Below are 14,795 nucleotides of genomic sequence, written 5' to 3'. Positions count from 1 at the left end.
AGTAAGTTAGTCGAACATGCAGATAGAAGAAATGGTTCTTTAATTGATGGGATGTCAAAGCACCATCTGCTGCTCAGCCAAAGTTGCTGCAACCACTGATTAATGATAGAAAGTTTGCCTTTGGATCTCCATCCATTTGTCTGAGATTTACCACTGAAGGGCTGCATCAGAATCACTTTTGGAGGTTTGTGAGCATCTAAGCATGTGCGCACGCACACACACACACACACACACATACACACACACACACACCTCACACATCTCACACATCTCACACACACACTCACACACAGTTTCCCAGGCCAGACATGGCCGGTCAAACCTCTGGTATTAGAATCTCAGAGCAGGACGCTGAAAGTATACACTGACATGACTCTCCACGTGGTTCTGATATTCACCCCTCTTTACCAATGACTGTTGTGGCCTAAGATTCAAGTTCTTGTTGAAACATAAATACCTATAGAATTTGGAAACAGTTGCTAATGATAAGCATTTTAGTAAAACTGAATTTGTCAGGTCTTTTCTGAAATCAGATTTTGATGAAGATAGAAGGAAAGACCATGAAGATCTTGGTATATGAGGAAGGATGGGGAGTGACTGAATAAATGGAATAAGAACAAAAAACAGCCTTAAAAAGTGGGTATTGGAGGTGCTAGAGATTGACTAACTGTCAACCTCATCATTCTGCATAAGGTGGCACCTGGCCCTGCAGGGTGCTTTCACCAACTCCAAAATAAAAATAATTAGGTGCTATCGGTGAATAAAGTTTAAAAGTGAAATTGCTCACATTTTAACAATAGCTGAATAGTCAATGCAGCAGAAAGCAGCCATTTTATTAGCACTTTTGCAAGACCTGTAAGTGGTTCATTACCAATTATGCAGCACTTATGCAGAATTACTTTGACTTACACCTCCAAGGCCACACTTCCCATATCCCCTCATTTTCTCCTGGATTTCAATGGCTAGTCTTCAAATCTGTGCCTCTGATGTGTTCTCATTCTAACAAGGTGGGTCGGTTCAGAAGGCAAAGAGACAATTCTCCTACAAAAAATACACACACACTATTTTTTAAATGGAATGCATTTTAACTTCTTGCCTGCTAGGTTCCAAAGCTAGCTCGCTCCTTTGAAGAATGAGGTGAGAAATAGATAAGTTTTCTAATGCCTGAGGTGGAGGTCACAGGAGCTTTTCATCAGAGAATAATGGTTGCCTCAGAACCAGCGTGGCCTCCCCTTGAAGACTCAAGTAATGTGGCAGAAGCTCTGCGTGTGTGTCAGGGAACAGAAAATGGTGTGGGCAGTGTCATTTGTGCTGGGACTGTTCTGTATTGAGAAATTTAATCCACTTTCTCGTCTTTAGTTGACCTGAGAATGGGGAGCAGTTTATTTCTTACAGAGTGGTTATAAAACTGAGTCCCTTAAATATAAAACAGACAGAGGAGAAGGCTAATTGTTCCATAGAACATGTTCCTTCTTAGGAATTGGAGTAACGAGAATAAGAAAAGGTCGGTTGGTGCATGATTAAGTAAAGAATGAATCCATTCTATTCAAACTCCTGTCTTCCACCTTCCTGGTGTAGACTGGGAAGTGACTTGTATTCATGGAGCTAGTTAACAAAGGCAAGATCAGTGGGAGGAAGTCAAAGAATCATTAAATAGGGTTATACATGAGTTATTTTAAGAAGATACAACCCTCACCTGAATAGCTTTTGGTAATGCATGCATGTACTTGACTCTGATCCAAGGGGCATGTTGTCCAGAGCACAACCCTTGAGCTGCTCAAATTACAGGAGGCCCTGCCTTCTGTCTTCTCTGAATACCAGAGTTTCCATCAGGCTGGAGCACTCCCCTGGTGATCTTGCTTTGCTAGGCTGGATCAATACCTGCCCCACAAACACCGCATAACCTGAATGTAGGCTCCAGATAAGCCAGTGTGGAAAGAATGAGCAATTCTATTGAGCCTTTTTGGGGGAATCACTTCTGTGAGAGCCTCGCACACATAAAACATTCTGGGAAATTTCACATTTAGCTGATGATCTGACAGTGATATAGAATGTTAGAGCTGGAAAGGAACCCCTATATGCTGGGACCACTTTACAGATGAGACAGCTGAGGCCTGGGAAGTTATGATAATAATGTTGACACAGAAACTTAAAGTGTACCAGGTGTACTGGTTAATAATGCGGATTTTGTAATCAAAGAAAACATGATAATTTCAAGAGAAACATCAAAAGTGCTTTATTCAAAGTCATGTCCATCGCTAGCTACACATTTCCCCCATCTTTCACGTAATTTGTGGATACCATCTCAAAACTTTTCTTGTTTTGAGGCAAACCATTCAGAGACCCAATTTTCCACTTCTTCATACGTTTTGAAGTGCTGCTCAGAATGTGCGTGTGCCATCGATTGGAACAAGTGGTAATCTAAAGGAGCAAGGTGTAGTGAACATGGTGGGTGGGTTAATACTTCCCAGGCAAATCTTTTAACATGTCTTTAACTGCTTTTGAAGTGTGTGATGGTGTGTCATCATGAAGCAAAATTACTTTGCATGTCTTCTGGCCCATTCTGGTTGTTTCACGATTAAAGTGTGGTTCAAATTGATTATTTGTTGTTGGTAGCGATCAGTATTAACAGTTACACCTGGTTTTAGAAGCTCATAATACACCACACCTTCCTGATCCCACCAAACGCAGAGCATTGTCTTCTTTCCAAAGCAATTTGGCCTTGTAGTTAATGTTGACAGTTGACCTGGATCAACCCATGATTTTGTGCATTTGGGATTCTTAAAATAAATCCACTTTTCATCGCCAGTCACAATTCGATGCAGAAAAGACTTTCTTTTGTGCCATGAAGCAACATTTTACTGATGACTTTTTGGTTTTCCATTTGTCTTTCATTCAGTTGATGTGGCACCCATTTTCCTTCCTTTAAAATCTTTCCCATTGCTTGTAAATGATTGGAAATTGTTTGCTGAGCAACGTTTAATCTTTCTGCAAGTTGTTTGTGAGTTTGACACGCATCTTCATCCATTAATGTTTGTAATTGCTGGTCTTCAAACTTTTTCGGTTGACCTGGATGTTCTTTGTTTTTCATATTGAAATCACCACTTTTAAAGCATTTAAACAGCGTTCACAAGTATCTTGAGATGGAGCATGTTCACCCTAAGCATCCCGAAGTATACGATAACTTTCAGCAGCACTTTTCTTCAAAATAATGAATTAAAACTTCCTGCAAATGCTCTTTTTTTTGGCATGAAATTCGACATTTTTTTAAGTGTAAAAATATCTATGATGTTAACACCTTCAGCAAATTTGGCATATGAAGTTTTGAAGCTTGTTGTCAATACAACAAAATAGCATACATATCAAATCGCATATATATCAACATATGTGTACCAGTAACTCCATCTATTTAAGTGTAGGATATACAATTTGCTGGAGAGTTTACCTGTTGTTACTTACAACAGTTTCCTGAATGGGGTAAGATTATTGTCATTTTTATAAATTAAAACCTGAGGCTCTGAGAGGGTAAATAACTTTTAAAGGCAGCTTGGAAGTAAGTGGCTTCACCAGAACTTGAACCTTAGTCTATTTGAATTCAGCATATTCTTTTCCTTCTAGATAGGTGTTTCTCACCTATCAAAGCTGGCTGGTGTCCAAAAGCACCAGAGAGTGTAAACCTGGATTCAGAAACACTGTCCTCAGCTGACCCTGCCTGAGGCCTGGGGCATTTAGAGAGCCAGAATGGGTCTGCATAAAGACACATGGGCTACAGGACCCACTCCATTCCACACCCCCTTTTTTATGCTGCGCATCCTAATTTATCTGAACATCCACCCCGAGCCCAGGATCTACCTTCCAATCTCTAGTGCTATTTGCCATCAGTCTCACTTGGACCCAAACCACCTTTGACTTGCTTCCTATCTACTGATTTGTCTTTTCTTGAAGTTTTATATAAATGAAATTATAGAATATTCTGGCCTCTTTCACTTAGCATAATTTTTATTATTCAATTACAGTTAACATTTAATATTATATTAGTTTCAGGTGTGGTTAGACATTTATAGAACTTATGAGGTGATCCCCCTGATAAATCTAGTACCCACCTGGCACCATACATAGTTATTACACTATTATTGACTATATTCCCTATGCTATATTTACATCCCCATGACTCTTTTGTAAACTACCAATTTGTACTTCTCAGTCCCTTTACATTTTTCAGCCAGTCCCCAATCCCATTCCATCCGGCAACACCAGTTTGTTCTCTGCATCTGTGAGTTTGTTTCTGTTTTGTTTTTCATTTATTTTGTTTTATAGATCTTTTTAAAGGCTCATTCATATTATAGCAGGTTCCAGTGACTTGTCCCTTTTCATTACTCACTAGTAATCCATTGTGTCAGGGTATTTCAGGGAAGAAAGGCCAAACTCTTTAGCTCAAATGTGATGTGATATGAGAGGAGTCTCTGGACCGCACGAGCACCTGCCCATTGTTCTGTCAGGCCAGCGTTGGGAGAGAATGGCTCTATGTCAGGGACACTTTCTTAGAGCAGGTGGCTTCTCAGTTGAGTTTTGAAAGAAAATATAAAAAGAGTTAAGTAGCTCAAAATATAAACCTTTAATAACCTGGCTGCCACCTATGCAACTATCTCCTTCTATTGACATCCTCCCACCTACTCCAGCCTCACATTTCACTCTAGCCATGCTGAATGGCTTTACAGCTTTCCAAGTGTACTGTTATTGTCAATGTACCTTTTAAAATAATAATAGTAATTATAAAGTTCTATCTGCTTTGAATACCCTTATGCTGCATTTGCTCAATTCTGATTATATCCTGCACCACATTTCTTTACTTGACTCTTGTTATATTTTCTTTCAAAACTCAACTGAAAAGCCACCGGCTCTAAGAAAGTGTCCCTGACATAGAACCATTCTCTCCCAACGCTGGCCTGACTGGCAGGTGCCCCTGCGGTCCAGAGACTCCTCTCATAGCACATCACAGTCCAAACAGTTGTTCCTGGTTTGCGTCCCTGGAGTTGTCACTATAAGATCATTGAAGGAAGGAGCCATGACTTTCTGTCTTTAGCATCTAGCACAACATGGCACATGGTAGGAATTTAATAAGTTTGAAAATATGAAAACTCTATCCATTACCTGTCTGTCTTGTGGCTAAATGTTCTAAATGCTTCTAACTAAATGAGGGAAGAATCTGAGCACTATTGACAAGAAAAAAAGGGTAATTATTTCCAAATACAGTTGTTCTGTGAAATATTGGTAGCCTGGGATTACTACAGCCCATATCACAAATTATTTGTAAGCAATTTAGAGATTTTTTTTTTCCATGGACTGATTCTTATTGTGATTTTAGTGATTATTAAAATAAAAGGAGTCCTGGCGGATGTGTCTCAATGGTTAGTGTCGGCCCGTGAACAGAAGGGTCGTGGGTTAGATTCCCAACCAAGGGCACGTACCTGGGTTGAAGATTTGATCCCCGGCCCCAATCAGGGCAACCAATCGATGTGTCCCTCTGACATTGATGTTTCTCTCTCATTCTTTCTCCCTCCCCCTCCCTCCCTTGCACTCTCTCTAAAAAAATTAATGGAAAAAATAACCTCCGGTGAGGATGAACAACAAAACAACAATAACAACAGAAACCCTAAAAGGAGCCTTAGATTTACCTAATTCAAGCATCTTGTTTCAGTAGGGGGTCTTTCTGAGGTCCAGAGCATGAACTAGCAATGAAATTCACATACCTTGTGACTTACCTGGAAAGGAAAACTGGCTTCTGTGGATTGTTCTTTCCATGGGAAGATGCTGTATCCCTTTTCCAAAAGATGAAAATAGTGACCATCAGTAGTTCCAGGGATGAGGGAGGGAACTGTAAACTCAGATTGCCTATGCATCCTAGCTCTCCATTTACCTGCTCTGAAAACTTGTGCAAGTTACCTCTGCTACCTCAACTTCCTCACATCAGATGTGGGTTTTTAATTACATCTCCTGTGACACTGGTTTAACTATTGTCTCTTGGCTTCAAACCCATCCTTCTGTACCCTATTCTGGGATGTTGGGTCTGGGACACGTCTCCTTTGCTCTCTGCCCCCTTGGTAGGGGTCACTAGAGAGTCTGAGAGACTGGAAATAAAAGAAGGGACACATCACTGTTTTGACATCCTCTGGTTGTAAGCTCCACACTGGTAATATTCTAACCCTGAGTTGAAGTTCATTCTAGTGATTCATTTATTATATATACATATATTTAAGTTTTCCTAAGCACAGGCAGAAACAGCCTCATTGAGCCTCCTCAGAAATACTAGCACCAGCCACACAGTGTCCTCCTCCTCAGAAGTTTCAGCTTTTGCTCCACAAGGTCCCTCCTTCAAGCTTATACATTTTCATAATTGTAAACTCATCCATCTGCTCCCTCGGCTTTGGTGGTGATAGCTGCTTCCAGTAATTACTACCTCCCTGTTCCGTTTCTATTTTTTTGTTTTTGATTTTAGTTCTTCAATCTCTAGTTAGCAATTCTCCTTGTTAAATTCTCTCTGCTAAAATACGTGATGTGGTTTCTGCCTCCTCACTAGACCCTGACTGATGTGTCTTCCTCAAAGAGTTGTGAACATTAAAATAATTGTCCATGGAAGGGTCTTAACAGGGCCTGGCACATTGAAAGGGCTAAGGAAATGCTAACTATTGTTATTACTAATTGACTGTTCCATTGCTTAAGAAGAACTGTGTATCTGTTATGAGTATTTCTTTTAATATATTTTCTTCTTCTAGAACAGTAAGGAAAGGCGAATCACCCGGGCTTCATGTTTTTGTTTTGTTTTGGACTTTTCTATACTTTTGGAATTATTTCAAGTTTGTGGGAGGCATAGGAACCTTATTCTCCAGATCAGCTTTATGGGGGTTACTTAGTTCTCACAATAGCCAGTCTCATGCCACTATCTATTTGAATCTTGCAAGAAAAAATCTCTAGAGGAAGTGTTATGCCTGTGAGTCATCCACTCTAATTTTCAAAACATCAAACCGAACAGAGAGATGAACATATATAAAGAATTGACTCATTCGTTTTGAGGTTTGTTTTTTATTGAATTCAATCCCAACCAATATTATGGTTTCCATATGCTCCCTTCTTTCTGGGTTCTTATAATTTGTATACGATCTCTTTTTACAATTTCTATTTCACACATTTTTCATTAAACATTCCAAAACATCCTTCTACTTATACACAGATGCTTTCTTCTTATGATTTCAGGTGCTTCTCTGGTTGGATGAGAACTTTGTATTTTATTTCTTCATTCAGTCCCAATGGATTGTCCCCCAACTCCTTTGTTGTGTGGTCAATGCTCTACTTACACTTAACCAAACTGTAGGGAGAAAAAGGAAAACTTTGTTGATAATATTCTCCTGAGATAAACTGAAAATTGTCTTATATATTATGCAACTGTGGGAAAATAGATATTGGGGGTGGGTGTTTGATCCTATTTCTAGGTATAATTATTATTTATGAGACTGATTTAGTTTACTAAGATATGTAAGGTGGTTTTGCCTTTACTTATTAGTCAACATATTAGTGTTTTTGTTAGAGTCCAGGTCCAGGAGGTAGAGATGGAAGATGGAGATGGTGTGTGTGTGGGTGTGTGTGTGTGTGTGTGTGTGAGAGAGAGAGAGAGAGAGAGAGAGAGAGAGAGAGAGAGAGAGAGAGAAAGAGAGAGAGAGAGAGGAAAGAGAACATATATGTGCATATTTGAGAGTGAAGGTGAGGCTGGGAAAGTGATCAATGACTGGTAACAACAATAATGGCCTTGTACTTAATTTAGATAGCCTGTTTTCTTCAGACTTAGTAGCCAAAGAGTCTGCTTTGGCAGTATTAGTAAATGTGCTGGTGAGGCCCTTTGAATGTTATACTTTCACATTTTCATCATACTTGGTCCCACCTTAAGAGGTCCATCCACTGCCATGAATCCAAGCAATTTCACAGTAGAGGGAAATATAATCTTTCTTGCTTCTGTTTTAAATATGTCCCCACAATTGAGCTAAATCTAAACCAAAGGAATATTAATAAAGAAGAACAACTTGAATGAACTCAAACCAACCAAAAGAAAACATTATCTGCACCTTCAAGGTTTCTATTCCATAAAGAACAGAAATGTAGAAATACTTAAAAAGAGAGAAAGTTCTGGTGAAATGTTCTCCTTTCTCTTTTGTTACAGAATGGCATTTACCAAAAATGGCCCTCACAGGGTCTTTCTTGTACTCTTTTTAAATTTATTTTTATTTTTGAAAGTATTATAGATGTTCACTTCTCCCTTGCTCTCCACATTGACCCCCTCCACTCCACTACCCTCCCTTCCCCGGCCTTCCCTGTACTACTGTCTATCCATGGAATATGCATATAAGTTCATTGGTTAATCTCTTCCCACCCCATTCCCCTTCCCTCTGAAATATATCAGCCTGGCTCATACTTCAATGTCTCTGGATCTTTTTTGTTCATCGGTTTATTTTGTTCATTAGATTCCACATATAAATGAGATCATGTGATGCTTCTCTTTCTCTGACTGGCTTATTTCGCTTAGCATAATACTCTCCAGGTCCCTCCTTGATCTCTCAAAAGGTAACATATCCTTCTTTTTTATAGCTACATAGTATTCCATTGTGTAAATGTACCACATTTTATTAATCCATTCATCTACTGATGGACACTTGGGCTGTTTCCAGATTTAGCTATTGTAAATAACACTGCTATGAACATAGGGGTACATATATTCTTTCTGATTTGTATTCCTGTCTTCTTAGGATATATTCCTAGAAGTGGGATCACTGAGTCAAATGGCAGTTCCATATTTAATTTTTTGAGGAAACTTCAAACTGTTTTCCCATTATGGTTGTAACAGTCTGCATTCCAACCAACAGTGTATTAGGTAGGGTTCCTTTTCTCTACATCCTCGCCAGCATTTGTTTTTTGTTGTTGTTGTTGTTGATTTATTGATAATAGCCATTCTAGCAGGTATGAAGTGGTATTTTAATTTCCATTTCTCTGATGATTGATGACATTGAGCATTTTTTCATATGTCACTTGGCCATTTGTATGTCCTCTTTGGAGAAGTGTCTATTCAGGTCTTCTGCTCATTTTTTAATTGGGTTGTTTGTCTTCCTTTTGTTGAATTGTATGAGTACTTTACATATTTTGGAAATTAACCCCTTATTAGATGTATCATTGGCAAATATGTTCTCCCATACAGTGGGTCTCCTTTTCATTTTGATGCTGGTTTCTTTTGCTGTGCAGAAGCTTTTTATTTTGATGCCATAAATGAATTTGGCAAAGTAGCCAGGATACAAAATTAATGCCCAGAAATCAATGGTATTTTTATTCACCAATAATGAACTCTCAGAAAGAGAAACTTAAAAAAATCTTATTTACCATTGTAAAAAAAAATAAGATACTTAGAAATAAATTGAACCAATGAGGTAAAAGACCTGTACTCAGAAAGCTATAGAATGTTGAAAAAAGAGATAGAAGAAGATGTAAACAAGTGGAAGATTTTACTGTGTTTATAGATTGATAGAATTCATATAATTAAAATGTCCATACTGCCCAAAGCAATCTATGAATTCAATGCAATCTCTATCAAAATACCAATGGCATATTTCACAGAGCTAGAACAAACACTCCAAAAATTTATATGAAACAATAAAGACCCCGAATAGCCATAGCAATCTTGAGAAAGAAGAACGAAGTTGGAGGAATCACAATACCAGATATCAAGCTATAATACAAAGCCACTGTAATCAAAACAGCCTGTTACTGGCACAAGAACAGACATATAGATAAATGGAACAGAACAGAGAACCCAGAAGTCTACCCAAGTCATTATGCTCAATTAATATTTGACAAAGGAGGCAAGAGCATACAATGGAGTCAAGACAGTGTCTTCAATAAATGGTGTTGGGAAAATTGGACAGATACATTCAAAACAATGAAACTGGATCAACTTACACCACACACAAGAATAAACTGAAAATGGATAAAAGACTTAATGTAAGTGGCAAAACCATAAAAATCATAGAAGAAAACATAGGCAGCAAAATATCAGACATCTCATGAGCAGAATTTTCACTGATACATTGCCTAGGGCAAGGGAAACAAAGGGAAAATAAACAAAGGGGACTACATCTTGTACTCTTTATGCAGGAAAAATATTTCATAGTCAGGGAAATGGGAGACAGGCAAAAGTTAATTTATGTTCCTTAACATGTCTTCTTTTCTCTTTTAAGATCCTTTGGGAAAAGTCTTTCCCATGGGCTTTTCCCCTTTTATTTCCTTCATGTTAAAGGGTCTTTCTTAATTGTCTACCCATGTGCTGTTTTGGCTCTTTTTATAAGCTTGCCAATTTACTCCCACTTTCTGTTAGTATTTAATTATCCACGGACCTCACAATTAAAACTCATTCCAACTGCTGAAGAATTGCTGTCTAGCACTTACTAAGCTCTCTCCTTATGTATATATTACATATGATTAACCTCTGGGGCTTTCTTGATATGTATTTTTTCACTCTCTAGTTTTTCAATACAATTGGTGACATTGGAAAAAAATGTGATGAAATTGCTAGTGAATGAGTTTTCAAAGCTTGGAAATAATCAGGAAAAAAAGATTTGGAAATTAAAAACTCAAATGGTCTGATAACTATGCAGGGAGAACTGATGGTTAATTGCTATGCTAGTAAAACTTTTAAGTCTCTCATTATTACATAACGGAAGAATGAACTCTGATGTCACAATTACTTAAAACATTAGGAACTTTAAGTTGTTTTGCTATTTTCTTGGCAGTATGTGCCTGTGTAGTTGAAGTTGGTGACATTCTGCCCTTGAACTGGTTGACATGCTCAACATTTCTGAAATATCACAGTGATAGCCATTATCCATTCAGGAGCTTAATGACATGCTCTCTGGAGCCCATCTGTGAACCATTGTATCAGATGAGAGAGTCACAACTGAGCAACATGTTAAGTCAGATTCGCATAAACCATTTCATCTTCTCCAGGTTGAGCTCTCAGTCTTTACTTGTTCTCTTCTTTATCTGTCCTTATTTAGTATAGACATAGTTTGATCACATCTTGGCAGATAACACATTTTAAGATACTTTAGTGCTGCTCCATCAAGAGTTGAGTGTTCCTCTCAAGGATTGTACTATCCCTCAGAGCAGAGAATTCTGAAGCAGAATTTTCTGCCCTTCATATTCTTCCCTTGCGGGGGAGGGGAAGCCTGGTATTCCAAATATCTGATATTGAAGAAGTCTGATCCTGATTGACATTCAGTGGACTAAGGGGATAAAGTAGCCACTCTAGGGGCTGGTGGACAAGTCTGGTCTCCATTCTTCACTGAGTCCTCAGAGTGAGAGAAACCCTTCAATATTTTCCTCCAAATTAAGATTCTTTTCCTTAGACTAATTCTTGTTTCCAGAAAATGACGTGCTGCTTCTCCAAGCTGGAAAAAAACAACTTAAGTACTGTAAATTGCGAGGCTAGAATAATAGCTCTGGTCTTCTTTATTCAGTAGTTAAAAAAAAAGTGAGATTTCAATATTTCTCTAAATGGTGTAGAGATGAGATTCTGCTTTAATGTATTTTTGGACTGTCATTTGTCCTGTTGTAGTGACATTTTCTTATGATGCTCATGTTTTCAGTATGCAAAAGTTGGGATAAATGTGCCTTTCTTTGGTCATCTACTGTGTGAAAACAATTTTACTTTGTAGAAGATTAAATGGAGTGTCATGCACAGGCATCTACACACATATTTTCTCATGGAAATTTTTTTTTTGTACTGGAAAGTCAGTGGTTTGGTAGTTAGAGGAGACATTTTAGAAATGAGGAAAAATAAACGATAGTTAACTGAAATAATATCAATTTGTTAAAAATGTAATTTTAAGGATTCCAGTGTCAACTTTAATCATTCCTCTTGGACTGTAACATAAATATTGCACAGTTAGATTCTTTTATTTAACATTTATAAAGATAGGATATAAAATTGAAAGCAACAAATGAACAAACAAGAAAAACAAACAAATAAAACTTATAGACACAGACAACAGTATGGTGATTCCCAGAGGGAAGGGAATGGGTGGGATAGTAAAGGGTAAATGGCGTCAAATATATGGCGACAGAAGATTTCATCTTGGGAGGTGGGCACACAATACAATATACAGATAATGTATCATAGAATTGTACACTTGAAACTTTGCAATCTTGTTAACCAATGTCACCCAAATAGATATAATTAAAAATAAAAAATTAAAAGAAATAAGTAAAATTTAAAAAACTAATAATGAAACTTTACTGACACATACACAAAGACAGAATCTGAAAAGATATTTGTTGCACTTTTAGAGAATTGTTGAAAATATTCCCCCTCAAAAAAAAATTACTAAGTACCATTTCTTTACATATGGAAATATTTTTTTTCTGTAATAGAATTTTTATGCTGAAGTATTTAATTTTAATAAACATTTATTTTAATGATGGTGGCAGGAACTTAGAACAACAGGACTTTATACTGAACTTGGAATAACAGCCCTTGAATTTTGAGAGACCAGAGGGATAAGACACCAGAAAACTTGTAAGGAATGTTATACTCATCAATTATTGCAATTTATAAACTCTGAAACACTATAAAAACCAAATTATTAATTTTTCTCTACTCTAAAAGGTATCATTTATATTTTTTGCCATTTTTTCCATAACGATAAAGCTAAGACTGAGATGTATTAATTTGATTTATTCTGTTTTAGTAAGACTTGTGGTAACATCCCTTTCCCCCCTCCTTTGTAGAACCTTCTAAACATTACTAATCTAGTTCCTATATTTTTAAATAACTATATTCAAATTCCAGTTTTTCTGTCTTCTTTTCTTTAAATAAATTAACACTACTTGGTAGCCGTTCGTTCTGCAGAGGGCTTAAGCAACCTCCTTCTCCCGGATGCTTATTTCAAATTCATCACCTGCACAATCATTTTTCATAGTTTATGCTATGGCTCTGTGAACTAGTCATTCTTCCACTCAATACCTTTGAAGTCACTGAGTGGTATTTTATGTATCCAAGGCCACTGCAGCTTTCTATAAGATCCACAATGAACAATGCAACATCTTATATAGATGTCAGCAATTTTTGTTCATTAATAACAGCTACCCTTTCTTTAAGTGGTGATTCACAAAGTATATGGGAAATGATCCCTAGGATACAGGAAACAGAGAGAGAGTGAGAGTGAGAGTGAGAGAGAGAGAGAGAGAGAGAGAGGAGAGAGGTGTATGGTTATGTATTTTGAAAAGGCATATCCAATATATAAATATATCGATTCTATTTTCTCCATATTGTCCCATATAATAAAAGCCTAATATGCTAAGTGTCTGGTTGTCCAGTTGTCCGTTCAACCAATCAAAGCGTAATATGCTAATGATATGCTAAGGCCACTCACCCACTCCTATGACATGCACTGACCACCAGGGGGCAGACAGTTGACTGGTCGACCTAGCCACTAAGACGTTCACTGACCACCAGGGGGCAGATGCTCCGACCCGTAGGTTAGCTTGCTGCTGGGGTCTGGCTGATCGGGACTGAGTAAGACAGGCCGGACACGCCCTGGAGCCCTCCCGCGGCCCCTTCCCAGCTGGCCAAACTCCTGCATTCCTCCCCAACCCTGATCATGCACTGGTTGTGTCCCTCGGCCTGCACCCTCTCACAATCTGGACTGAGGGACCCCCCCCCCCCCCAGTGCACGAATTTCATGCACCGGGCCTCTAGTAAATTATAAAAATAGTGCTAAATACAATCTTAGAAGGTGGGGGTTTTTCAAAAGATAGGGTAGAAAGCACTGGAGGGTATATGACTAAAAAAGAATAAGTAAGTTGCTTTGGGGCAAGAAGTCAATTATTATGGCTTGTGTGAGCAGCATATTATTATTTTATGACATTAAGTTGTTATCTTTACAACTGTCATAAATAGTATGTACTTATAAATATGTATCTGTAGGCATGTCACTGGGGAAATAGAAATATGGTACCAGTGAGTTAAACTGTCATGTCTATTCTGTGACTATGGGAACAATTAATTCTCAATATGCAGATTTTTGGTTTTTCTTGGCTGACATCATTTTCCTGGGTCATCTCAAACTAATTGCAGTGTATTTAGAGAATATAAATCAAGGTTACAATGAAGAACACAGTAGGAAGATAAATTTTCTTTAAGAAGTCAGAAATAAACTTGAAACTCATATAATATTGAATGTCAATTATAATTTAACTTTTAAAAGTAAAAAAATAATTTGATCACACAAAAGTTAAAAAGAAAATATTTAAATTTATGTGTTACTCACACCACTTTTCCAAAAAATCAAAGAGAAAAATCTGCAATCAAATTTTCCTGGCTCACTTGTTTATAATATATACATGTAAAATGACTATTACAGCCCATCGCATTTTTTCCTTCCAAGAACCCTCACTTAAGGTTTTTACACATCTAAGCATCATTAGACAGCACTGATCAGAGGTCATTGGGAGAACTGATGAGTGTTGAAACTTAAATTAGTAAGACACTATAGTAACAACAGCAAAGAAAACCTTTTTGAGGGAAAAACTTGAAAGGATATAAAAAGTTTCAATTTGTAAATTATCATTAATTTTTGTTCACCACCATACTATATTACCATAATACATGTGAGAAATTTACTAGTGAGTTTCCTAAAGTGAAAAATTATGTTCTTTTAAATTTATAATTTAAGACCAAACTTCAGACAAATGATCACAGCAGA

Source organism: Cnephaeus nilssonii, assembly GCF_951640355.1.
Source record: "Cnephaeus nilssonii genome assembly, chromosome: 9".
Taxonomy (NCBI): domain Eukaryota; kingdom Metazoa; phylum Chordata; class Mammalia; order Chiroptera; family Vespertilionidae; genus Cnephaeus; species Cnephaeus nilssonii.
This window is presented reverse-complemented; position numbering follows the sequence as displayed.